The sequence below is a fragment of the Danio rerio genome, chromosome 24 (genome assembly GCF_052040795.2).
Source record: "Danio rerio strain M-AB ecotype USA chromosome 24, GRCz13ab, whole genome shotgun sequence".
NCBI classification, from domain to species: domain Eukaryota; kingdom Metazoa; phylum Chordata; class Actinopteri; order Cypriniformes; family Danionidae; genus Danio; species Danio rerio.
The window spans coordinates 26,617,301-26,643,417 of record NC_141044.1 but is presented as its reverse complement, the minus strand read 5'-3'; the positions used below and the strand labels follow the sequence as shown (position 1 = coordinate 26,643,417).

The following is a 26,117-nucleotide window of genomic DNA, read 5'->3' as shown; positions in this document are numbered from 1 at the left end:
TTTAAATTCCATTTCAAACAGGCTACTGACTCTAGCTAACAGCTGACATGAGCTAGCTGTCTTATGTTCCACATGCAATAAGTCCGAAGACTGCGGACCCCTAGGACAGGTGGAAGGTAAACCTTCATAAACAAGCTTGCTGAAAGCATAGCAGGGCCTTTGGGATTGCCGTTAGTCTGTCCAGTAGTGTCTTTCAGCACGTTGCTCACTCTTCCTGTGTTAAGCCATTGTCTTCACTCTCTGTATTAGAAGCAGACTGAATATTTTGTTCTAGCTCTGCATTTACTGATGTCCACGAGGCCTCTTTTTCATCATCGCTGAATATTTGATAGCATCCTTTTGCAGGTGTAGAATTTGCAGATGAAACAAAATAAACAGTTATATTTATTCCCATGACGCAAGAAAAGGGAATTATTAGGAAAGGCAAATTAGCATTTTTTGCATTAATTCAAACAAATTTGCCTATGTGGAGTTTATTTTGTGTGTGCTTGTAAAAAAAAACACACCCACTGTTAAGTGCTTTTTAAAATGCTATGCATGTTTTATTAAAGCAGCGCCTTTTAAGAATAAAGAAAAAAGAGGTGGATTTGGAGCTCCCCGCAGGTATGTTACTCATGAGATTTGTCGATGTTACTGCTATGCCTTTGAGATGCGCTATTGAGTGTCTGAATCTATCTGTGTGAGTGTTTGGATTCTGTTTATTCTTTTTGGTCCCTTTTCAGGGAAATGAAGTATGAAGCTTAGAATCAGACACACTCATCCAGATATTCTCTCTTCAGAAACTCAGAAGGGCAGCAGGAAAAAAAGATCAAAGGACTCTGCCCGAAAACCTCTCTACAAAGTAAGGAGCTTCAGAAACAAAATGTTCCACTATAAGAAAGGTATACGAACATTTCTCAGATAAGACCAAAAAAAAAGGGGGATTTACATTTCAGGTGGAATAGATGCTCATTTTCAAATGACCTAACATGAAAACATGGCTTTGAGAAAATATGATATGAATACAGAGGCATCTTAGATTTTACCTGTGCATTTCAAGCATAATTTACAGTAGATATGCGTTTTTATAAAAGATATCATTGTTTCTTTGTGAAACGTAAAGAGTGACTCCTGGAAGAATGTTTTAAAACATAAAAAAACATCATAAAAGCATAAAATGTTCTTCTGAAATTGTACAGAAGGAAACATTAGTGAATTTATTTTCTGTTCTGTAACATGATTACAGAAGATTTAGATTGTAGTGCTTTAGTCATTTTATACTTTTATGCAATGGTTTAGTTTTTTGGATGCTACGCTACTATTAAAAGATCCACGCTACCATTAAAAGGTTTGGGAAATTTTTTTTTTTCCTCAAAGAGTTATTGTATGCTAAATTGAATTGATTTGACAAAAGTATCTCCTCAGTAATATGAAAGACAGTAGCATTTGAGTTAATTTCCCCCAGTTTGGTGATGAACATAATGTTTCCCATCAGAACCAAAAAAATATTAAACATGGGTTCATCGCTGAAGTGAACAGAGTTCTCTGTCCAAACAACATGCTTCTCTGTTATGTACTATATGTGAAAATGTTCTCTTATTTTGAGCTGTATTCTTTTTGAAATATCTCATTTAAAGGGGTGGTCAAAGTGTAATTTTTAAGGCTTGGTTGTGTTTATGGGGTGCAAAGCAATGTGTGCTCATGCTTTATTTGTAAAAAAAAAATTTACAAGATTTTTCCAAATATCTTACTTTAATTATATGCAGCTAATCAGCTAACATGAAAACAACTGTCATATTTCCTAGTTTCTTCGAAAGCCAGCCAATAAGAGGCTCTGATTGGTCAGATAACATAAATTGCTGATTCATGGATGGGCTCCAAGTCACCAGGAAACATCACGACCAGTCACTAGCAGGCGCTGTGCCTCAGCTGTGTAAATGCTGTCAGTCAGTGTGGTAGCTTTGTCAGTGTGACCCTGGATTTGATATAAAATGAAGAGGACATGGCTGAACCTCATAACTGCTCTCTAAATAAAATAAAAAAGAGTGTCTTTCATATATAATTGAGTAATAAGCATGTGTAAGTCGTATGACATGTTAAAATATCTTTTGCAACTTTGTTATTTGGGTCACACTTTACAATAAGTTTCATTAGTTAATGTTAATTAATGCATTTACTAACATGAACAAACAATGAACAATACATACATACAATACATACTACTGTATTTGTTTACGTTAGTTAAGGTTAGTTAATGAATATACAGCTGTTCATTGTTAGTTCATGTTAACTCATGGTGCATTAACTAATTTTAACAAGCAAGGACTTGGATGTTAATAATGCATTAGTAAATGTTCAATTATGATTAATAAATGCTGTACAAGTGTTGTTCATGATTAGTTCATGTTTGTAAATGCATTAACTATTGAACCTTATTGTGAAGTGTTACCGTTATTTGATATGAGGAATGAAGGGAATATTGCCGCATACAAAGACACTGCAGCGCTGTTGAATATTGTGGGTGTTTACAGGGGTTTGATGATAAATAAGAATTTGTAGCTAAATTTTTAGCTGTGCCAAACAGCATTTTCTGTTGCTTACATCATTGTTTACGTCCTCACTACAACATACCATTAACACTAGAAACTGTGCATGTAACTGATCAATTTTTTCAAATAAAAATACTTACAGATTGTGGCTCACAATCCACAGCTTCACCTATATGGTTGGAGGAGTTTTAGCCGAATCCAGCACTGAACTGGCAGATATTCTGGAAGCTCTTATTTGTCAAACTCTAACTATATATTTTTAGAATTCTCTGGAACATAATTAAAACTAAACTTTAAGCACTTCTCTCTTTGTGTCATGTCCTTTGGAAACCCAAATACAGAACCAGAGGAAGCTCTGTGGAAATAGCAGCGTTTGGATGACGTTTTAGCTTTCTCTGCTATAATATTACAGAACCACTAGCCACGTCCTGTTGTGATCTCACTAGCCCAGTTGTATTTTTTGTAGTCCCCAAACTTTGTTCGCTGTAGGCTTTGCTAAGTTAACTCTGTAAAAGCCATTGTCTCCTTTTGGATTGAACTTAAAGCGTATTACATTGAGAGATGTTGCTTATGTTTACACAGCTACATTACACATCAACTAAAGTTTAAGCTTTGTAGTGGACCACACATTTAAGTTTTTGTTCTATATTTCAGAATACATATAACTCAAACAGTATGCTTCCTATTAGAATAACATCAAACATGACTAAGCAGTGACATTGCAATTTAGGAAATTGTTAATTATTTACAGTATGATTTGGTGTTTCATAAAATATTTCTTCTTATTTTTATTATTATTATTAAATATTTTTGCATTTATTTTAAAGACTGGATACATAGAGATAGATATATTTTATTATAACATTTTAAATCATATGACTTCATTATCAGTTTCTGTGGAAATAATGAATTCTTGGTGAATAAGTTATAGAATAGTACATTATTTGATATGGAGCTGAAGCAAGTAACAGCCCAGTACATTTTACAATGACCTTGAAGCAACAAACTACCTATAAAGTGAAAAGCTCATTGAGCGTTATGAGGAGACAGGTCACCGCAGGTCCTTGTTTTACTCCGCAGAGTCGTGACCTGACAGGTCAAAACCAAGAAGTTTTTTTTGCGTATAGATATTTTATAGACCATTGTGCATGTTATTATGATTTGTGCTGCTGGCTCATGCATTGCATTACCTGACCATTCAGACTGCACCTCACATGTGAATACCAACCTATATTTATTCACTGCATCCACTAACAATTGCTGAATAAAACGGATGTTTACATATTTCATATAGCGCTTCCTGAACGACCGTCTCTAGGATTGTGTGTATATTGGTGGCTCCGGGAATGCATTTCTATGTATGAAATGTAATTGTGAGGAACAAATACCTCTGAACTATCAGAGAAAATCAAAAGTAAAGAAATAAGAAGCCCATTTTTCACAGTTAGGATTGTCACAGGCTGGAATTGGCTTTGCTGCGTTTCCAGGATGGAAAGGAGATCTGTGAGCGCTCTGTCAGACATTTATTAATCCAGCAATATCTATTGGTGTGTGTGTGTGTGTGTGTGTGTGGACTCAATCAGTGTGACGTCTGTTACCATGGTGCTTGGTTGCAAAAAAAACTTAATTCCAGATCACCTGGAGTTCTGATTGCAGTCGCAGTGTTGTGGCCTTTTACAAAGACGTTTGTGGGGTGGAAACATAATTCATATTTTGAAATCAGTGTCCTGTGTGTTTTGGATAGACCTGTAGTTTTGAAAGCGACAAGCCTTTGTGTGCTTATTTATATTTATATTACCTTTTATAACTACAGTGCTCAGCATAATTGAGTACACCCCATTTTGAAAATGAATATTTTGATTCATTTCTCAGTGAATATAGGCAATGCATTTTGGTGCAGTTAAACAAAACAGATTTATTAAACAAATATATTTAATAAAATAATAATTTAGTCATTGAGCATCTTTATAAATAGAAAGATAATACAATAAATTTAAGCAAAATATATACAAAAATATACTACCTACACAATTGCAACTAAAGTAAAAAAAAAATTTCGCTTCTCTTGATTTTTACTCATTTTTAAAATTTGAATTTAATATTTTTTTATAACATGAATTTGGCTGTACTAGTTTTTGGACCGTTATTGTAAGTTATTTTGTAAGATGAGCTCCAGATTTGGCTTAGGTACTGACTAATCTAATGTATATGCACAAATATCATATTGTATAGCTTCCTATTAAAAATATGAATATAAAAGATCTGTGAGGGTTGTACTTATATATGCTGAGCACTGCAGGATCGTGCGTTAGTACACATCTCTTGAAGGTAAATAATGATTATTTACCATCATAAGATGTGTATGAAGGTGATAGAATAAATATTTGCCCACTGCTCTGTGCTATAAATGCATTTTTTGTATGATTCAAATGATTTTAAGCACTTTTATGAGCACTTTTTTATCAAAATCGCTGTATTTTGCGTATCTCCTGTTTAATTACAGCGTAGAAAGCAGGGTGAGGCAGCACCGAGCTGTGCCTCACGTCAGATTGCGCAATCCTATGCACACTGGGTTAACTCCAATGGAATGCTTTATTAAAATGTTTTTTATACATTGTAGACATTTTATTATATGTCCTCAATTTGCATCTAATAGGTAATGTATTTCACATGCCTATCACTTATTTAGTGTTCGGATCTGACATTTAGCCGCACTGAAAAGACATGAGGTGAGGCAGGCAGTAGCTCTGCCGCACTGAAGAGGACGTGCATGTGCTTACATTATTCTTGTTCAGTTGTTGCTCTTCTGTGTAGTAAGGTTTAATAGGAGTCTGTTATTTTATGTTTTGCTGTGATGGACTGCAAATATCCTGGATGTAATGTTGATATCTCAGCTTCAAAAATGATAAAAATTGCACTTTTAATCAAAACGTTAATAAATAATGGACAACCAATGCGGGAGCTACAGGACTAGCTTTAAAGGAAGGGACAGAAGATAATGAGATCATTTCAAAGTAATTCAAGTCATAAGACATAATTTAAAGTAAAGACCAGTGTGCAAATCCTGTGTATGTATGCGTGCTTGCGTGTTTGAGAGTAAGAGAGAGAGCACATCCGTTGTGATGCTGTGTCGCTTGTTTTCTGCTGTCTGTAGCGTCCACCTTGGTGTTTTTTGGAGGCATATTAAATCACTATACAGTTTACATTTTTCCTTGGCCCAATATGTACCTGCCATGTGTAGAGAAAGAATGCTGACATGAAATATGAAACACAATTGCTAGTTGGCAAATATATTGGGTGGATATATTTGTAAAAATTACCCTGAAGGAGTCGTGCCTCACCAGCCACAAACCTTACCGCATGTCACTGGAGCACTGTATATGTATTTTTAAATCTATTTAACTATTTTTCCAATCTATGTCTTTATAAATAGTTTAAAATGCATATCTAATAAAAAATATATATAGTTATAATATTTATAAAATTGTTTATATTATTATTTATATAATAATCTAAAAGACAAAGTAGCCCACTTCATATTGCCACATTCCGTATGTATTTAAAAAAAAAAGACAAATACAAACATAATTTCTGCAATGAAAATGGGTTGACCTATTTCTGTGTATGTTCGCTGGGTCTGGTACCTGAACTTTGTTGGTCTTTTAAAGTGAAATTTGCTTATATGCTCAAACCTGGCCACGTTTCTGCATTCCAGGCATTTGGAAATCTAAACAATCCTCGAGCAATATGATAAATTCTCAATGTTTCTTTTTGTTTTAATAACCTTAACAAAAGCCAGGCTCCTTCTGAGCAGCATAATAGACAGTCTGAAGTGGGTGACGTTTCCCTCCCCCTCTGTTCTCTCGTATTCTTCCCTCCTTGTGCCATTTTTAATTTTCTCTGGTGTAACATTCAGCTGCTTTAAGCTATTTTGTTTTCCAGGAAGATCCGTCGTGCGAGTCTCTCCAGCTCCGGTGGCCGTATCCGCCATCCATTTTCCTTCACAGCTCCATTCTCATTTTCTGGGTGCTTCATTTCGAGTCTCACCCCAGGCACGCCGCTGTGCCCTGAAGCACTGTCATTGCCTTTGCTTTATGTCCAGCGCTTTCTATTAGATCCCTGCCATGCTGCCAGAGCCCCCTTTTTTATTCACTGGCCCCCTCATTTACATTTTATTTAATGAGGAGCCTGATCACCTGAGCACATTCATCATTCCTTCCTGCACATGGGACGTGCTCCTGGAACTGGTGCATCCCCTCCATAACTCACACGCACACACTGAGCACGTTCAGCCCTGTTTTATTTTGTGGGTCTGTTCAGCACCAAGGCTTTTATTGGAACGAACTGCACTTTCTAATAATGTTCTTTATGTGCATCTTTCAGCCTCTGGGAGCAGGATGATGAGCTACACAAACCACATTTGTAACCAGGCATTTATTAAAATGATATCTAGCTTATTTCACTCCCCCTTTCTTCATTTAGATCCTCTGTGGTATGGCCATACACATTCATGTTGTCATATAGAGCTTTTTTATTCAGAAAATGACAAAACAACATACGTTTTCACTTGTTAGAAATGAAAATCAGGGTTATTAGTGATATTTCTTATTTTTCTTTTACTCTGAAGTTGATTTTAGAATATTTTGATATTTATAAATATTAAATGAGTGTAAAAAATTCAATATGTCCCATGTTCCTTTGGTTATTTTAAGCAGAAAATGCTCTAAATGACAGCTATAATATAATTGCTTGTATTAAGTGTTTCTAAAATAATTAATAGAAATACATAAAAACTTTATTACTGTTAAATATTATTTAAATTGTATGCGTATTTGTTTTTAGTTTTAAGTGAAACTAATTTTGAGAGGGGCACGTGACATGATTGATCACAGCTAGTCCCTCATCCATAATCAGTAATAATCCAATCTTTATTCAAGCCTACAATAATTAGACCGATTTCGCCCTACTGCCTTATCTTCATTTTGAAAGAATTCCCCTTTCCATCTCCCCCTTTTCCTTATTTTACCAGGGGGAGCTCTAGAGACCTACCTGATCCTGGACCCGTTATATGTTTATTGACCAGACATGAGCCAGTAATGATTGAGTAATAAATTGAGTAATGAATTTCATTTAGCTATTTATTCACAGTTATTGTAATTTCAAACATTTTTTCATTGAAATAACATTTTACAGGATTACTATTATTATTACATTATTTTTTACGTCTTAATTAAAACAACTTACTGATCCTAGTCTTCCCTATTAAGTATTAATTAGGGGTGCACAATATATCGTTTTAGCATCAATATCGCAATGTGAACATTTGCAAAAGTCACATCGCAGGATATGTAATGTTGAGTCTGCGTTATAATTTATCATTTGTATGTGATTGAGGCCTGTGGCTGTTTGAGAATTTTAAAAGCATTTGGCATATGGAATTGTACCAATAGTAATGATGAATTTTTTCAACTACTGTACCTGAATACTGTTATACTCAGAAAATGATAAAACACTGTTTATTTCAATTGTATCTTCATTGTAATTATCTATGCTTTTAACCCTTATGTACGTACTGTTAAGGGTGGTTTTCATCCACTGGGGTAGAGCTGCACAATATATCGTTTCAGCATCGATATCGCAATATTCGCATCCGCAATAGTCGCATCCCAGGATCTGCAATGTTGAACTGGTAGTATAATTGAATAGGAGCTATATTTGAAAACGCTTAAGATTTGTCACTGCAATGTTTAACCATAAAGTTACCAAAACCTTTATTATTTATGTGTGTTTTTAGGGCCTGCGACTGTTTTTAAAAGTCAGATTAAAATAGCCATACATAAGAAATGATGTTTCTAACTTTAAAGAAGAGAAATTGTGTTTATGTAAATGTATGATGAAAACTATACAGTGGTATTTTACATTTGATTAAAAAATTTGAATCTGAATATTGCTAAATATCCCAAAAAATCATAAAAGTATCATTTTTGTAGATGCTCTCCCTTATAAAATTATCAAAATGTATCTAAAATTATGAATTCTTTCCAAATAGGCCTATTGATTTCATCTGGTTAAAATTATACTCAATATCTAAATATATGTATTGTAGAAAAAAATTATATTGCAATGTCAGTTTTTTTCTCAATATCGTGCAGCCCCACAGTGGGGCAATTTTGAATCTTAATTTGGCCATAGCTTGTTAAAGCTAGCTAACAGTGTTTCAGCTTTTTTTTTTTTTGCATTTACAGATCAAGCTAAAAAAAATCCAGTCCACAATTGCTTTTTAATTGAAAATATGTCATTCTGTGTGTTTTTTCACTAAATCAGTGACATCATTTATTCATTCATTAATTCATTTTCTTGTCGGCTTAGTCCCTTTATTAATCCTGGGTCACCACAGCGGAATGAACCGCCAACTTATCCAGCAAGTTTTTACGCAGCGGATGCCCTTCACAGCCCCTTGGACTGTGGGGGTAACCGGAGCACCCGGAGGAAACCCACCCGAAGGCAGGGGGAACATGCAAACTCCACACAGAAACCCCAACTGAGCTGAGGGTCGAACCAGTGACCCAGCAACCTTCTTGCTGTGAGGCGAACATGCTACCCCCTGCGCTACTGCGTCGCCACATCATTTATGGGTTTGGCAATTAAAGAGTTAAAATCCTGTAATTTTCTAAACAATTTAGTAGTTTTGATCAGGACTGAGGTTGATTAACAGATTTATGCAAAATAATTGTTTATTTATAATTTATAATTATTTATCTGATGCATTTTGACAGCAGTTTAATTTTGTGGATGTTTTTATCCCAACATAAAAAATGGTTGTAAATTTGAATAGTGCACAAGAGTTAATTTGTTTATTAGATTTTATGCAGAAATATACACCCACAAAGTCATTCCAATCAGTCTAAACTTATAAGATCTTTCCAAATATTGAAATATTCAAGTCATCGGGTGAAATTGTATTCATATCGCAGACTAACAAAATATTGCAATGTTAGATTTTTCTAATATCAAGTATTAATATATTCATATTAATGTCGTTCAAATACTAAATAACTCTACTACTAACATTCATGAAATCATGTATTTTTGCATTCAGTTATCATGTATGTTGTTTTCCATTCCTTGACATCTATTTACCTTCTATTGTGTATTTTGGTCACATAAATACTGTTATATAGTTATGGGTGCTTTTCTCCATTTTTCTGGCTCATCCACGCCGTTTTCAATTCATCTCCCATATGGTACAATGCTGTCTGAGTGCTTTTTGGCTTGGTCGTATAGAAGATATATAATATTTATGAATATAGCTGGCTTATATATTCACTTACAGAGGCGATAGTTACGGGTGTCTGTCTCCATTTACCTCCTGTTGGATTCACATCAGTCCTCGGGAGTCTGTAAAGTCCAACGCCTCATCTCTAGACGCATAGCCAAAGCATTGTATTGTGAATTTATGACTAGGTATTGCACAAAAAAATCTCATGAGAATCTGCAATACTGTAAAACAGTTTTCCTTGGACAGCTTTCCATCATTTTCAGTCCTTTTTTTCCTACTTTTTCTTGGCCCACCTTTACCTGTTTTTCTAAACCACTTATTTATGTTATTTCAGGCCGTCTACTTCACTCCTTGGACATTGTATTTCATGTCATAATAATAGACCGCAAAAATGTGAGCCGTATGCTCCAGAGAAAAAAAAGACTGATTCACAAATAAACCAACTAGGCATAATTAGGCAAAGGAAACTTTTTTTGGTGATTGACATCCAAGGATAAAAGTATTCCATACAAGACTCAATTGCATTTGTAAATATAATCAAGCTGGGTAGTAATTAGCTTTGGCTTTACAAGTAACCCCTAACAAGTCCAAATTAGTTTAATGGAGGGGTTACTTACTGTCTCTTTTCCTTTCCAAACTCCAGACATTTTTTTTTGTTGCTTGTATATATTGTTTTATCTGTGACCTGTGTCGTGTTTACCTGATGTGAGTATAGTCTCGGTGTTGAAGATCCTTAAAAGTAGAGACAGTGGGAATGTTTGGAGGAACGCATCTAAACGTATTCCACATGTTATCGTCTGGTCCTGGTGAGGGGCGCCATGGGTTACCTTGGAACTTTAACTTTAAACAGCTGGAGTATTTGGATTGTGAAATTGCATTGCACTGCCTAAATTCACTTAAGATGAAAGGCCTCGCTTGAACACGGCAGCTCTGTTTTCTGGCCCCGAGTCAAACAATAATTTGAACTTTTTGTCCGTTTATGAGAAATGGCCTTTGTAGATAGTCTGTTTGAGAGTCCCATTGGATGAGATTGTATAGCTCTTAAGTGATCATGCACAGAGGTGGGGAATCAAGACAAATGATAATTTTCTAAACTTTTCTGTGGCGTAAGCGACAATTCCACCATAAATGTAATTTACTATGATGTTCAAACCCAACTTTCTTTCTCCTAGCAACCCTGTAAAAATTTATACAGGATTTTTTTTCTTTCACTTTTTTATCATCTAAAGCAGTGGTTCCCAAAGTGGGGGTCAGGACAATCATAGGGGGTCACTTGGTGATTTAAAAAAGTCAAATAAATTGTATTAAACTATTAGAACTACAATATTTTAACCATAACCCACAGAAGATAAAAAAACAACAACATGCAAATTAAAAGCCATCAGCTATAAATTTTTTTTATAGGATTGGTGTGTTTACATTCGATTAAAAACACAGCAAAAATGTCAGCTACAGAAGATTGATTTTATAGCACCAGGTTAAACTTTCTGACACCTTTAAGTCAATGAAATACATAAAAAATAATAAGAGATGAAGGTTGAGAATGATCTCTGATTGGTGGCCTCCAAAATGAAACCTAAAATAGACTTGTGCAGAAAACACTGTGTCCACCAGTGTTTTTAATTTAGGTTAACATTAATTTAACATTAACATTAATTAATTAAACAAATTAAAAAAAAAAAAATGATATGGTTGTTAGACTGTTGTACTTTTTTGTGCTAGCTCTCTGCAACTCTCACATGGTCGCCCACTAAAGCTAAGCAGGGTTGCGCTCGGTCAGTACCTGCATTAGAGACCACATAGGGAAAGCTACAGTAGGTTGCTGTTGTAAGTAGTATTAGTGAAACCAGCAGGGGGAGCCTAACCTGCGATCTGTGTGGGTCCTAATGCCCAAGTTTAGTGATGGGGACTCTATACTGCTTATGAGCGCTGTCTTTTGGATGAGACATTAAACAGAGGTCCTGACTCTCTGTGGTCGTAAAAAAAAATCCTAGGATGTCCTTCGAAAAAAAGTAGTGTTTAACCCTGGCATCTTGGTCAAATTTGCCCACTGGCCTCTGTCTATCATGGCCTCCTAATCATCCCAATATATTAATTGGCTTTATCACCTTCTTCTTTTTACAATCAGCTGGTGCGTCATCCAGGAGGATGCTACACACTGGTGGTAGATGAGAAGATTCCCCCCAATGTGTAAAGCACTTTGAGAGTCCAGAAATGTGCTATGTAAATATAAGGAATTATGATTGTGTTTTCAATATGCTTGTGTTTTGTATAGGCCTATTGTTGTGTGCACAATGTTTGTATATTTATAACCACCTCAGAGGAATTTGGGGATCGCAAGTCACTGGCATTATTATTTCAGGAGACTCGGGCTGAAAAGTTTGGGAATCCCTAATCTAAAACATGCCAAAATGGTTAGATTGCAAGATTAATGAAATGTAAGGAATAACTGATGGCAAATTATTAGAAAATATTCTGAGGTGGTGATGTGGCCACAGTGCAAAGTGGATGCTCCTTACATTCAGATGATCCAATGGACCTGAGACAGCTATTCTGATTACATTATTGTTATCACACTCAAGTAGGGCTGGCCGATATGGCCTTTTTAAAAAAAAATCCCAGTTTTATTCATAAAAAAATCAATTTACGATTTAAATAGATTTTTTTTCTCTCCACAAAAAATGCTTGGAGTTGAACATTATTAACCTATATAACCTTATCATAATGATAATTAATTGATAAATGATATTTACAGTTCTGAATGTCTTTGCTGGATCACATAATTTATCTGAAAACAGTAGCGTTGGATTCCAACATTAGATCACCATATATAGTTACATTGTATGTATCTATAGGTAACAGTTACTTCAATATGCACAGTCCATTACTTCTCACTGTGAGAAATACAAGATGTGGTTATGTTAGGGTTTTTTTTGGCTGGCATTTTTGTCCATCCATGTTGTTTTTCATTTCAAAGAGCGCAACATTTCTCAGAGTTGTCCTCTGCTCACTGCATGTTGTTTATGTGTTTCTATAGCAATGTGGGGGAAATACGGGAGCCCAGGGGGTGCGTCACGTGAAAACCGATTTTTTATTCGAACAAATTGATGTGAACTTCACACTCGAGTTAATCAATAAAATTGATTTATTACCTAGCCCTACACTCAAAATATTAACAATGTTTCGTCCACCTATTTTTATTAACATTTTGCAATATCACATGCAAAATGCTTAATTGAAACACCAAAATGCATCTAAATTTGGAAAATTTGTATAAAATACTTATGCGCACAACTGAGTGGGATAAGCATTTATCCTATACAAAAAAAGTGCATGAACTATGATGGAAACACATTCATCAAATAAATTTGAATGAATGTGCATGAAAAAGTTGTGTGATTTACACATTCATTATGTTTTGTCTTTTACTTCTAAAGAGCAAGTGATTTAAAAGAAAAGTCTGACAGTGTTTCTTTCCTAATACAGCAAATACCAGTCTATACACACACACACACACACACACACACACACACACACACACACACACACACACACACACACACACACACACACACACATATACACACACATACATACATACATACATACATATATATATATATATATATATATATATATATATATATATATATATATATATATATATATATATATATATATATATATATATATATATATATATATATATATATAGCCAGTTTAGCAGGAGGTGGTAATTTTTTTTTTATTTGACCTATTGGATGGAAACGGTGCTTTAATCCCAAATGTTTTGTGCAATATTCAAGTTTGCAAATAAGTGTATTTCGCATCTTTGGCTAGAAACATAGCTATTGTTAAATCAAGTCATTTATTGGGTTTTTGTCTTCAAAACATTCCTAGTTTGTTTCTAGGTCTTGAACATGAACATTTATAGAGGACAAATGCTAACTAGACACAGTGATTAATTATGTGAATTACCTGATTCTGAACAATGTTCTGCAAAAGCATCTCTACTATTAGTCCATTTGTAAGTTTATCTGCTTCAAGAAAAGTGGCTTCACCATCATAACATGTGTCCATGAGTATGGGTGTTTGTCTTTACATTATGTGTAAGTGTTTGTATGGAATTCAATTCAATTAATCTTTATATTCATAGCGCTTTTTTAATGTATATTGTGCAAAAGCAGCTTAACAGATAATTTATAATAAACTGATATTGTGTCAGTTCAGTTTTCAGAGTTTAAGTTCAGTTTAGTTTACTTCCGTTTGGTTTAATTTTCACTGTTGAAAGTCCAAACACTGAAGAGCAAATCCATTGATGCACAGCTCCACAATCCCCAAACCAAGCAAGCCAGCGATGATTTTGGCGAGGCACAAACTTTACCAATTGATGAAAGTGAAGGAAAAAAAAAATCATGAGAGAAATCAGTCTCAGTTGGGCATGACCATTTGTCCTCTGGTCAAACGTCTTGTACATGAGAGTGAATGCAAGTAAAGAAACATGGAAAGGATTAATATTTTTATGCTATTGTTTAAAATATTTGTTAACTTGTTTGTGATGTTTGGTTTATTCACAGTTGTTGACCTGGAACTGTAATGCAGCCGAGAGCTTCCAGGGCTAGAACTACTGTAGTCATTCATTTTTTTAAAATGTAATTTGACAGCTTAGAAGATTAACCAGCCATTTAGAATTAAGCCTTTAGTTGGCAGATTGTTCACAAGCTGTTTTACTGATGACTTTCCATAATTGTGTGGCAAACAAGTACTTAGCAATGAAGAACGATTAGAAAAGATGAAATATGGGATAACATCTGATTTCCCCCCCCCCTTAAGTCAGAAGATTAAAAGTAGAGTGTAATTTTAGTGGGACATATATAAATCTTGTCACTATCCCAGGAAAACAGAATGTCTATTCACTCTGTACTTACAGGTTCACTAATGCTACAGGTTTTGATGTTTTACCTTTCTTTTTTTCTACTCAATGCAGTTTTTTACAGAATGCATCTTATAGTAAGGTGCAGCTTATTTTGCAGGGAAAAAAATCTATTTTATGGAATAGTATGGCTTCATTTAACTTATGTTATCAAATTTCCATTATAAGAAATAAAATTGTACTCAGTCATTAAGTTTGTATTTGCAGCCTTCTTTAGTATAGTATGTGGAAAACAGCCTAGCAGTAAGTCTGAGAGTTGTTTCAGTAAGTTTTATTTGATGTTGCAAAGTTTATACTGCTATCTATAGGTATGGATGCAAAAGTTAGTGGATTTTGTCTCTGTTTCATTCTCTTTCGCTTGTTTGCTCCAGCTACCTATTCAAAAAACTGACTTTAATTGCTTCTTATTTAGCAATGCTTTTTGTTTGACTCCCTTCGTTTCATTAATTTTTTAGTTTTTGTTTTGATTCTGAATCTGTTATGTTTTGTCAGTGGTATAAACATTGTTTGTTGCCTAATTGCTTTTTTGTGTGTTATAGATATACTGGTATGTTTTGTGAAACATCTTTACCATTAGTTAAAAGTACAAAAGTAAAATTTTGTTTTCATTGTGAACAGTATATAACAGTCGATTACATGACGTAGATCCTCTTTACGAAAAGATGAATACAAATATTTGACATATAATTATGTGAACAATGACATCAGTGACATTAGTAAAAAAAGTATAATTAAATAATATGTGTAGTTTGTGAGCAATTTCACAAAAGTAGCAGTGTGCTATGGCTGTATATTGGCACAGGATGAGTGCCTTATTGTCTCACCAGTGACGATATATAGCCTTTCCCACTGCTACGAGCATGATATTGCGTTTATACAACAGTTTAATGGCATAATCATTTAAATAAAAAAGAAAATCAAACACGGATAGTTTCAAAAATCCTTTTGTACGAGGAACTTTCTTTTGCCATTCATTCACATTTGCAGAGGACATATGAAGAGCAGAAACCATTGCTAATACACAAACGTCACTTTAGAGCTAGTATTTGAATGATTCTCTAGTGTATATCTAAAGTGATGAAAAAAGAGGGTGGTTTTGCTGACATTTAAAGATTATTAGGTTGAACGACATGAAATGCCATCAGTCTACAGAGATTTTTCAGTATTTCTCTGTTGCAATCTGGATATGACAATAATTACTTCAAACACTACCAGATAACTATGGTGTAAATACAGCACTACAACATACATAAAAGAGAGATCGACGTAGAATGTCGCTTACCTGTTTTACCTTTACCTTTCCAATCTTACTTTTCTTTTACCTGTTTGAAATACGACTCATCAGATCAAATACTGTTTGGTTCTTTTTTGCTCCACTTACCTATTTAAAAAAATGACTTTAATTGCTTCTTACTTAGCAATGCTTTCTGTTTGACTCCCTTGTTTCATTTGCTTTGTTTTTGTTTTGATTCTGATTCTGTTATGTTTTGTCAGTGGTATAAACATTGTTTGTTGTTTTATTGCTTTTTTGTCTTATAGATGCACTTTTATGTTTTTTGAAACATCTTAAGCATCAGTTAAAAGTACTAAAGTAAACTTTTTGTTTTCATTCTTAACAGTATATAAAGTCGTTTACATGAAGCAGATGTAAGAAACCCTCTCTTACACGAATCAAACAGCTTTTTTTTTACGAAGAACACTTCATTCCTTTTCTTTCTTTCTTTAATTAGCAAACTGTTGGTTTATTTAAAGTGCACCTAAGCTGTATTGAACTTTGACTTTTCAAACACATTACGCTCAGAGCCGTTATGCTTTACACTATTCGCAGAGGCATTACACATCACTCCTCGCTCTTTTAAGTAGCCTAAAACCCTCGCAGGTAAGCTGTCTCAAAGTATGCCTTTACATCCAGCTGAGATGTCAGCAGCAAATTCCTGTCTTTTGAAATTCAACTCCCAGACAGAGCTAATATACTGGATGCCTTCTTATTGATTGAAGGGGGAGGGCTATTTGACTTAAGGTGGGTACAAATCCGCATGCAGGGGTGACGCCGGAGCTCCAATCAGCCTGATTGTGATGCTGCGAAGCTCCGAACGACTCTTTATACCATTCCCATCAATACCCAATGGGCTTTAATCAAGCCTCCAAGGAAGCAATCATTACTTTTTTCAAATCAAACCTATGAAATCAATAATTCTGCAGCGGTTTAGATGACAGTTGCATATCAAGCAAAGGTTAAGGCAAAGCGTGCGCGAACGAAGATCAGAAGAATTTCAAAAGCCACGCTCGTCCATTATTAGTGCTGTCATAATGGACAAAAACAGATGGGGGCATTGCAGCTGCATGTAAACAAGCGCTCTTCCTTTGTGTCTGAAAAACGTAAATCTAAAAATGTCCCGATTGCTCTCAGCAGATGTAATTGGAGCTGTTTTTCAGGCTGACAGCAGCGCGAGGTGTTTGTTGTTGTTGCTGCAGTAATTTGCGTTGTATCAGCCTCGCTCTCCTAGTCTGAAAACATTAAAAACCACACCAGGCATCAGAGCTTATGGAATGGAGATTCATCCCTTTGAAAACACACGCACACACACACACTGGCAGTGCATTAAAATGGAGATCATCACGCATAGTCTCCAGGACTGGAGGGACCAAATATTTGTTTTCTCTCCCCTGAAGTGCACTCTTTCACAATGGCCATATTTACAATAATCTCCACGAGTGTGACCTGCGTGCAAAGAAGCTTTTCCTTTTTTCTCAATCTTTAATTAAAGAGCTCTGTTGGCGATAAAGGTTTGAGGTTACTCTACCAAAACCATGTTCATGATAACAATGCGCAGGCTTCATTTGCATTATAATTTCAGCCTGTCTTGTTCAGTGGCAGGACGCTGGTTTAAATTCATGAGGGTTTGTGATTGGCTGTGTCATAACACTGCTGCTCTGGGTGGACTGTGCCCAGCTGTTGTGGCCACGCTGGCATGTAATTCCTGGGAATATCCACTATGGTACAGTGTTAGGATGGTTTGTGTGTGTTTATGCGCTAATGAAACATGTTTGCATTGTTGGTTGTTTGTATCTGCTGCACAGGGATATATAGTAAGTACTAAAACTTGTCATTTGCCTAACCCTAACTCATTCATTCATTCATTTTCCTTGGGCTTTCCTTCATTCATTTTTTGTGGCATCAGGGGTCATTCATGTATACAAAATAAGTTCAGATAATATATAAAAATATTTGACAAATAACTATGTGAACAATGACATCGGTAACATTAGTAACAAAATTTAATTAAATAGCACGAGTAGCATTGTGATATAGCTGTATATCGGCACTGGTGGGAGTACGTTGGCATAAGGCCACAGGCCAAGTGCCTTAGTGTCCCACCAATGATGATATACAGCCATATTTTAGTGCTACGAGTGTGATATTGTGTTTATACAAGTTCGATAGCATAATCGTGTATATAAAAAAGAAAATCAAACATGGAGAGTCTAAAAACGCTTTGTATGAGGAGCTACTTTCTTCCGCCATTCATTCACATCTGCAGCTGATGTCAGAACAGCAGAAACTATTGCTCATCCACAAATGTCATTTTAGAGTTAGTATTTGAATAATTCTCTAACACAGTGGTAGGAAACCTGTCACATGTGGCTCTTTGACCAAAAAAAGCTCTCCAGCTATCTTCCTTCAATATTATTTTACCATTTAAAAACTATAATTATAACTAAAAACATTCCTATCGAAATGCAATTCCAATCCCCTTTAAAATATTAATTTTATACAGTACAATGAATAAGAACTCAGTTAACAATCAAAGGACATTTCAACCAATGTACATTTGTGGCAATGTGGATAAACTTGAACTTACAGTTCTATGGTAACTTCAATTTAAACAACATTCAAGTGTGGTGATGGCAAAATACTATAAATTTTTCTTTCTTCATTCATGTACTTGCTCAACATGTGATGCTTCATATTTGTTATTTTTGAGTTGTGCATGGATATAAATTAAGGTTTTGTTTAAATCTGTATTATTTATAGTAGTATTACAAATAATAATATAGTAATCATAATTTTTAGTAATTTATAGTAATACAGTAGCAAATGCATTTTTAAAAAGGCATTTTGGGCAATACAGTTGAAGTCAGAATTATTAGCCCCCTTAAACTGTTAGTCCCCCTGTTTATTTTTTTCCATGTTTTCTGTTTTACTGAGAGCAGATTTTTTCAACACATTACTAAACATAATAGTTTTAATTACTCATTTCTAATAACGTTTTGATTTTATCTTTGCCATGATGACAGTAAATCATATTTTACCAGATATTGTTCAAGACACTTCTATACAGCTTAAAGTGACATTTAAAAGTTAATTAGGTTAACTAGGCAGGTTAGGGTAATTAGGCAAGTTATTGTATAACGATGGTTTGTTCTGTAGACTGTCGAAAAAAATTTGCTTAAAGGGGCTAATAATTTTGACCTTAAAATGACTTTAAAAAATTAAAAACAGCTTTTAATCTAGTTGAAATAAAACAAATCAGACTTTCTCCAGAAGAAAAAATATTATCAGACATACTGTGAAAATTTCCTTGCTTTGTTAAACATCATTTGGGAAATATTTAAAAAAAGAGAAAAAAAATTCAAACGGGGGCTTATAATTCTGACTTCAACTGTGTATATATACACTATATGTATACACTACGAACAAGGACGTGTACACACACAAACACACAAACACACAAACACACACTCACACATACACACATCCAAATGTCTCCGTACAAAAATGCATTTGTTAAATAAATCAGATATGGCTCTCTGCTGAAAAAAGATTCCAGACCCCTGTAACATAATGTCAAAAGTGGTGACAAAACAGGTAATTTTGCTGACATTTTAAGATTATGAGGCTGAACGACATGAAATGGCATCAGTCTACAGAAATTTTCCAGTATTTCTTTGTTGCAATCTGGATATGACAACAATTAACCCCGAAAAAGCCAAAGCAAAGCAAACACTATCAGATTACTATGGTGTAAATACAGCACTGCAACATACATAAAAAAATATATAAAATAAAAATTTTATATATGCACTATCCTTACAAATAAGTATGAATATGCATATATATATATATATATATATATATATATATATATATATATATATATATATGTCCAGATGCATAAACCTGTAAGTGCCATCTGAAATTTTATCCTAAAATGTTTTCAACTTCTTATGTGAGTTCAGTAATTTGTTTGTTATGGCAAAAAAAAGAGCTTTCCTTGCCTTTCATATAAAATAACCAAATTTAAATATAAGAGATTGAAAAAAATTCCAGATGGCACAGAGAATTTTGCATCTAACCTCTTTGTGTATACACACACACACACACACACACACACACACACACACACACACACACACACACACACATATACTGGAATTGATGTTTTATATATATATATGTATTGATCATGATTTTTTTATATTTTTAGATATTTTTTACACTCACTCAGTCAGTCATCCTCCCTAAAAAATATCAAAATAAAATGCTTTTTATTAGGTCAATATGGCCAGTGCATCAATTACTTATTTGTTTATTAAGTCAATGTAGTTTCTTTAATTTGGTCCAATTACAGAGTTCAAACAAAGCAGATGGTAGACCTGAGATTGGTTTAAAGGGGTCAGATTCATGTCTTAAATGACTCATTTAAGCAGACCTGCACTAGTTAGACAACAAGAGTCTTCCCAAGGATCCGTGCTATACTCAAAAAACACTTCTCATCTCCCATAGTGCACTGTGCGAGCATGCGGAGATTAGCCATAATGAATGTTGCTCTTTCGTTTTATGCCATTTCTGAATAGCACTCTCACGATTATTTTCCTTTTAGATTTCAGCAAATCAATCAATTACCCTCATAATGGCTGTTCAGGAGGCTCAAGGTAGGACTAGTTTTCTCTGGGTTATTATGAGGAAGTGTAGCGTTCCTCCTCTGGCCTTTCAAAGCTTCGCAAACACGTTTCTTGTTTCTTTTCCTCCAAAGAGTGGGATTAAAAAAATAACAGTGCGTAATCCTACTCTCGGGTGCACATAATAGCTCCTTAATGTCATGTATTGCGAATCCTCACAAGGTTTGTGCCTTGAAGGCCTGATCAGTTGTTCTCGGAGGAGGCTGATTTATCAGTTTACTGAGGGTTTGGTGTGGACCGTATGAGGTGGTGTGGGGTGTTTGTTTTGCTCTGCGGGACGTCTGTGACTTTGAAGGATGATTTTGTATTCTGGTGGAGAACGCTGTCATGTGCTCTTATAAGGATATGGTGGAAATAAAATGTCCTTCATTGCTGTGTGCTTGCAAGATGCATACTGTATGTTGTTTTGAGTGATGGTAGTGGCGAAATATTGTCCAGCATTTATATATGCATGTATGTTGATGTGTATTTACAGTATAGATATGTTCTGTATGATATTTATTAAAAAAGAAACTTAAAGATATGTTTGATATATATATATATATATATATATATATATATATATATATATATATATATATATATATTTTTTTTTTTTTTTTTATTTTTTTTTATGCATTTTCATTTAACAAATAAAATAAATAAATTAATGTAATAATATTATTATATAAATATTTATTTATTTATTTATTTATTTATTTATTCATAAAAAACGCAGCGGATGCACTTCCAGCTGTAACCCATCACTAGGAAACATCCATACACACTCATTCACACACATACACTACACTACGAACAATTTAGCCTTCACAATTTACCCACACGACATGTTGTAGTTGTAGTCAGAATTATTAGTCCCCCTGTTTATTTTTGTCCCCATTTCGTACTGTGAAAATTTCCTTGCTCTGTCAAACATAATTTGGGAAATATTTAAAAAAGAAAAAAAAATCAAAAGGGGGCTAATAATTCTAACTGGAATAGATTTTTTTTATTGCATTATTTATGCATTGTTTGCTAACTGTATAAAAATACAATATATATATATATATATATATATATATATATATATATATATATATATATATATATATATATATATAAATATATATATATAATTTTATAATATATAAGCTCATTTTCTACTAAGATTAATTGGAAAGAGACAACAAACAGTGGACAAAAATTATAAATACACACACACACACACACACACACACACACACACATACACACACACACACACACACACACACACACACACACACACACACACACACTGGAATTGATTTTTTTTTTTTAAATATTATGCATTGTTTGCTAATTTTATAAAAATAGTATATATATATATATATATATATATATATATATATATATATATATATATATATATATATATATATATATATATATATATATATATATATATTGTATTTTTTTATACAGTTAGCAAACAATGCATAAATAATGCAATAAAAAAAAAACATCAATTCCAGGCTAATATTTATAGGAAAGCTTCATTTGTTTTTTGTTATTCTTACTTTATTTTGTTGTATTTTTGTTAGTAATAATAATGAAATAATAATAAAATTTATTAATAATAACAAATGATGAAATTGATCAAATAAAGTTTATGTATTTATTAATATATGATAAATTATTAGCCCGCTTAGAGTTTTTTTCTTCTTTTTTAAATATTTCCCGAATGATGTTTAACAGAGCAAAGTAATTTTCACAGTGTGTCTGATATAATAATAATATTTTTTCTTCTGGAAAAAAGTCTTATTTGTTTTATTTCGGCTAAAATAAAAGCATTTTTTTATAACCATTTTAGGGTCAAAGTTATTATCTCCTTTCAGCTATTTTTTTTGATAGTCTACACAACAAACCATCTTTATACAATAACTTGCCTAATTAACCTAACCTTCTCAACCTAAATTAAGTTAAGTTAAGATAGTTAAGCCTTTAAATGTGATTGATATATATATATATATATATATATATATATATATATATATATATATATATATATATATATATATATATATATATATATATATATATTTTTTTTTTTTTTTTTTGTCCACTATTCATTGTTATATTTATCTGTTTTTATTGAATCTTAATAGAAAATGAGCTTAGTGCAATTTGTATAATGTTTCATTATATATTTCTGTTGTCATTAAGGTTTATTTAGAAGGCCAAATTGGCATGCTAGAATAAAAATAGCAAACATGAATGCAATGTTCTGTTTGAGAATTAGTTAACATTTGTATATATCTTGGTTGCTAATGCCTGTACATGCAAAGGATTTATGCTTTACATGCTGTCAATAAATCGACTTTGTACGTTATTGATATTGTCTATGCAAACATATGAAAATGCTGGAACCACACTTTGCGTCTGAATACTAATGCAGTCACGTGACGCACACATACAGGTCATCGGGAGGACACTTTACAGCATATGCAAATGAGATGGAAACACTTCCTGCCTGCTGTAAGCATATTGGCTTTGTGTCACCTTTTGGTGGCACCCGTGTTGCAGACACATCATTTTAGAGCGCTAAATCCGCGTATTTACTTTGCAGATTTAGGTGAGGTACAATGTCTGTGGCAAAATCCCTGTTTTAATGAAAAAGTTGATAGCTTAAACCCCCTACTTTGATCTTCCAGATATTGACTTTCAGCGTAGACATGTGTAAGCAAACATAACATGCATGAATTAAGATGATTTGACCAGTTTTCAGTGGTTTTTCAAGGGTTGAACTCACTTCATAAGGCGCTATTATAAAGCCTCAGCTAGAAAAATGGCTTAGTTAGTCAAAAATGCAGCCAATTAGACTTCAGCTTTGAAGAACGTTAAACGAAACAATGAAGTCTCCGCTGCATGGCTCCACTGTATTTTCTTCAGTTCCACTATTGTGTGTTTTTACCCCCCAGGAAAAAAAGACAAGCTAATAAAGCATGTACACTGTCAGTAAGCGAGGGAATGGATGCCTGGGTACATACTCAAGTACACAGCTCACATAACAGTGCTTTATACCTTTAGTGGATCACATTATTTTTCCTCCTCACCAGCTCTCTTCAGGTTGCACTTTAGGTCAGCACTTCAGCCCCCCTCCCTTCCATTCTCATGTTGGCATTTTCCAGTCAAAACAAATAAAAAAAAGCTGTTTTGGAGGCGTGGCTGCAGTTGCTGATTAATTAATCTGCTAAAACAAATTTTTACAACCTTTCCGTCCCGCCGAAAGGGTGTTCTTTGGCATTACCGATGCATAAATCAGGCAATTTGATGATTGCCGGCGCCCCGGCTAATGTTATTTCCCTGAAACAGATAACAACAATAATAATATGCACCTCATCTAGAGCTCATAAATATTGTGCTCAATCTCAGCAGAGAGGCTTCATATGCATAAAAGAGCACTTAAAAGATGTGTGCGGATGGGGCTGGTGAGCGGAAAGCCTTTTGTTGAGAGATGAGAGTTCAACATTGTGACCTAGCCGCTGCCTAGCTATGCATATAAAAACAGGAGCCGGCATTATTATCTTCCCTAATGACCTTGCAAAATGAAAGACCATTACTGTGATGATACCACCAGCAGCATCACCAAGGCCTTGATGTTTTCTTACACGAAACGGAATGTTTTGAAATGAACTTTCTGATTTTAAGCCACCAGCACCACTATGGCTGCTGCGTAAACAAACAGACAGCTTTAGCATGACTAATTGGCTGAGCCTGTTGGTATGTGGATCACCTGCGTGTTTCGTTTGCAGGGTGAAGTTATTTTTTTAATTCAAGGACACATTGCTTCCACGTTTGTTGAATGAAAAGTCTCACGACTGTGCTTGCATATGCATTAGAATTGCCAGAATTCCCCCTCGTGCATGATTGACATTGTGCTAAGGAGGACACGCATGTATATGTTGGTTGCATGCACTGAATGAGGACATCAGCTGTTGATAAAGCAATATTTGCATGTTTTTAGAATCCAGCATAGCCCTGACTGCTGTCTCATTATCGGTACTTATTATAATGACTCCTCAGTCTGCTCGTTTTTCTCCGGCACCATAAATAAGCAATTTATGTTCACATGGCAACCATTTATCTCTCAGAGCACAAGCGTATGGGATACAAAATAATCACACAGATTCTAAATAGTGGAAAAATCATTTATTACATTTTTTTGTCCAGCAGTACACTGTACATAATAGCAGCAAAATTAAAGTGCAGTCACCATGCAGAATATAAATGATCACAACTGCTTGTTCCCATAAGACCTACCTTTTTTAACAGCAGAATTCTGTATTTAAAACCCAAAGTACAGCAGCTTTCCTTCACCTGATTACAGTTTTTAATATCCAGGTTGCGTTAAGGAAGATAAATTGCCATCCCAGCGCAATCTGACTGCTAACGCAGGGACGATCTATTACAATATCAGCTTTTGTCCACGTCTCGTCTAATTAGATTCTCAAACGGATGCCGGATCAATCAATAATTTTAATTTCGCCTGGCCCTCTTTTCGCCACATATTCGATGTTTGTTGTTCTTTCTTTAACGGAAAACAAAACGACAGAACAAAAGGCAGTAATTTATTCCCGAACGAGCGCCGGTTCCTGCAGACGAGCTCACAGCCCATCGGTAACAGACTGCGGGCTGCAGACTCACACCGTTCTAATTAACATGCAGATATGCATCACCTCATTGGCAATTCAAATTGCGCTTCCCTGTAATGTACCTCAAAATTGTTCTACTTCAAACATTGCGTTTGATTTGCAAAGCCCCCCTGGGCATCCCATAATGTCTCCCTTTATCCAGACCATCAGGCATTTACTGAACAATCTGCTCTGACTCAACTCCTCCAGCAGCTTGCTTCCTTCAAAACCAGCCTGGTTACTCTGGGACGGTCTTTGTCCTCCTTCCACTGCTTTCCCATGGCATCCCACGCTGGCTTCATTTCCATGGCACGCGGGCAGGCGGGCAGACGCGTGTCTGTCTACTCAGCACATTATTAGCATGCGGTGCATATCCACAGTCATGAATGCCAGCCTCCCATTAAGCTCCGCATTGGTCCCTCCCCACGCTCCTGTTTGCGGAAGTTCTGACTGTTGCGTATGGAGCGCACGTGAGCATTCAGCTCGCCCCCGATGGCAGGGGGCCCAGTGGAGCAACAAGTGGCAGAATCTGTGGTGTGCAGTTATTCAGCATATTCGCAGTGGCAGCGCTGGCGTAGCGCCAGATCTGCCATCTGCTTCCTTCACATGCTCTTTCCCTTTCTGCCAATTTTCTCATAATGTATGTGCCTCCCATCCTCATTTGCGTGTCAGAAGCGGGTGGCACGTGTTCCTGCCCCCACTCGCGATAAGGGTTTTCCAAAGGGCCAGGTGGCAGTTTGCCCAGTCCACACTGTGGCATA

The 26,117-nt window shown here is 34.9% G+C and overlaps 1 long non-coding RNA gene across 9 annotated transcripts in view; it reads left to right on the top strand.

The window, feature by feature from the left end:
* LOC137489241 (uncharacterized) overlaps positions 1-26,117 on the top strand; it is a 327,340-nt gene that overhangs the window by 175,814 nt on the left and 125,409 nt on the right. Inside the window, exon 5 of one of the 9 annotated variants that reach the window (XR_015525003.1) lies at positions 723-841. The exons of 7 other annotated variants lie outside the window; for them this stretch is intronic. This is a non-coding gene — a long non-coding RNA (uncharacterized LOC137489241). Of the gene's footprint in view, positions 1-722; positions 842-26,117 lie in introns of those variants that run through there. One more of the 9 variants, XR_015525007.1, reaches the window with a different exon arrangement.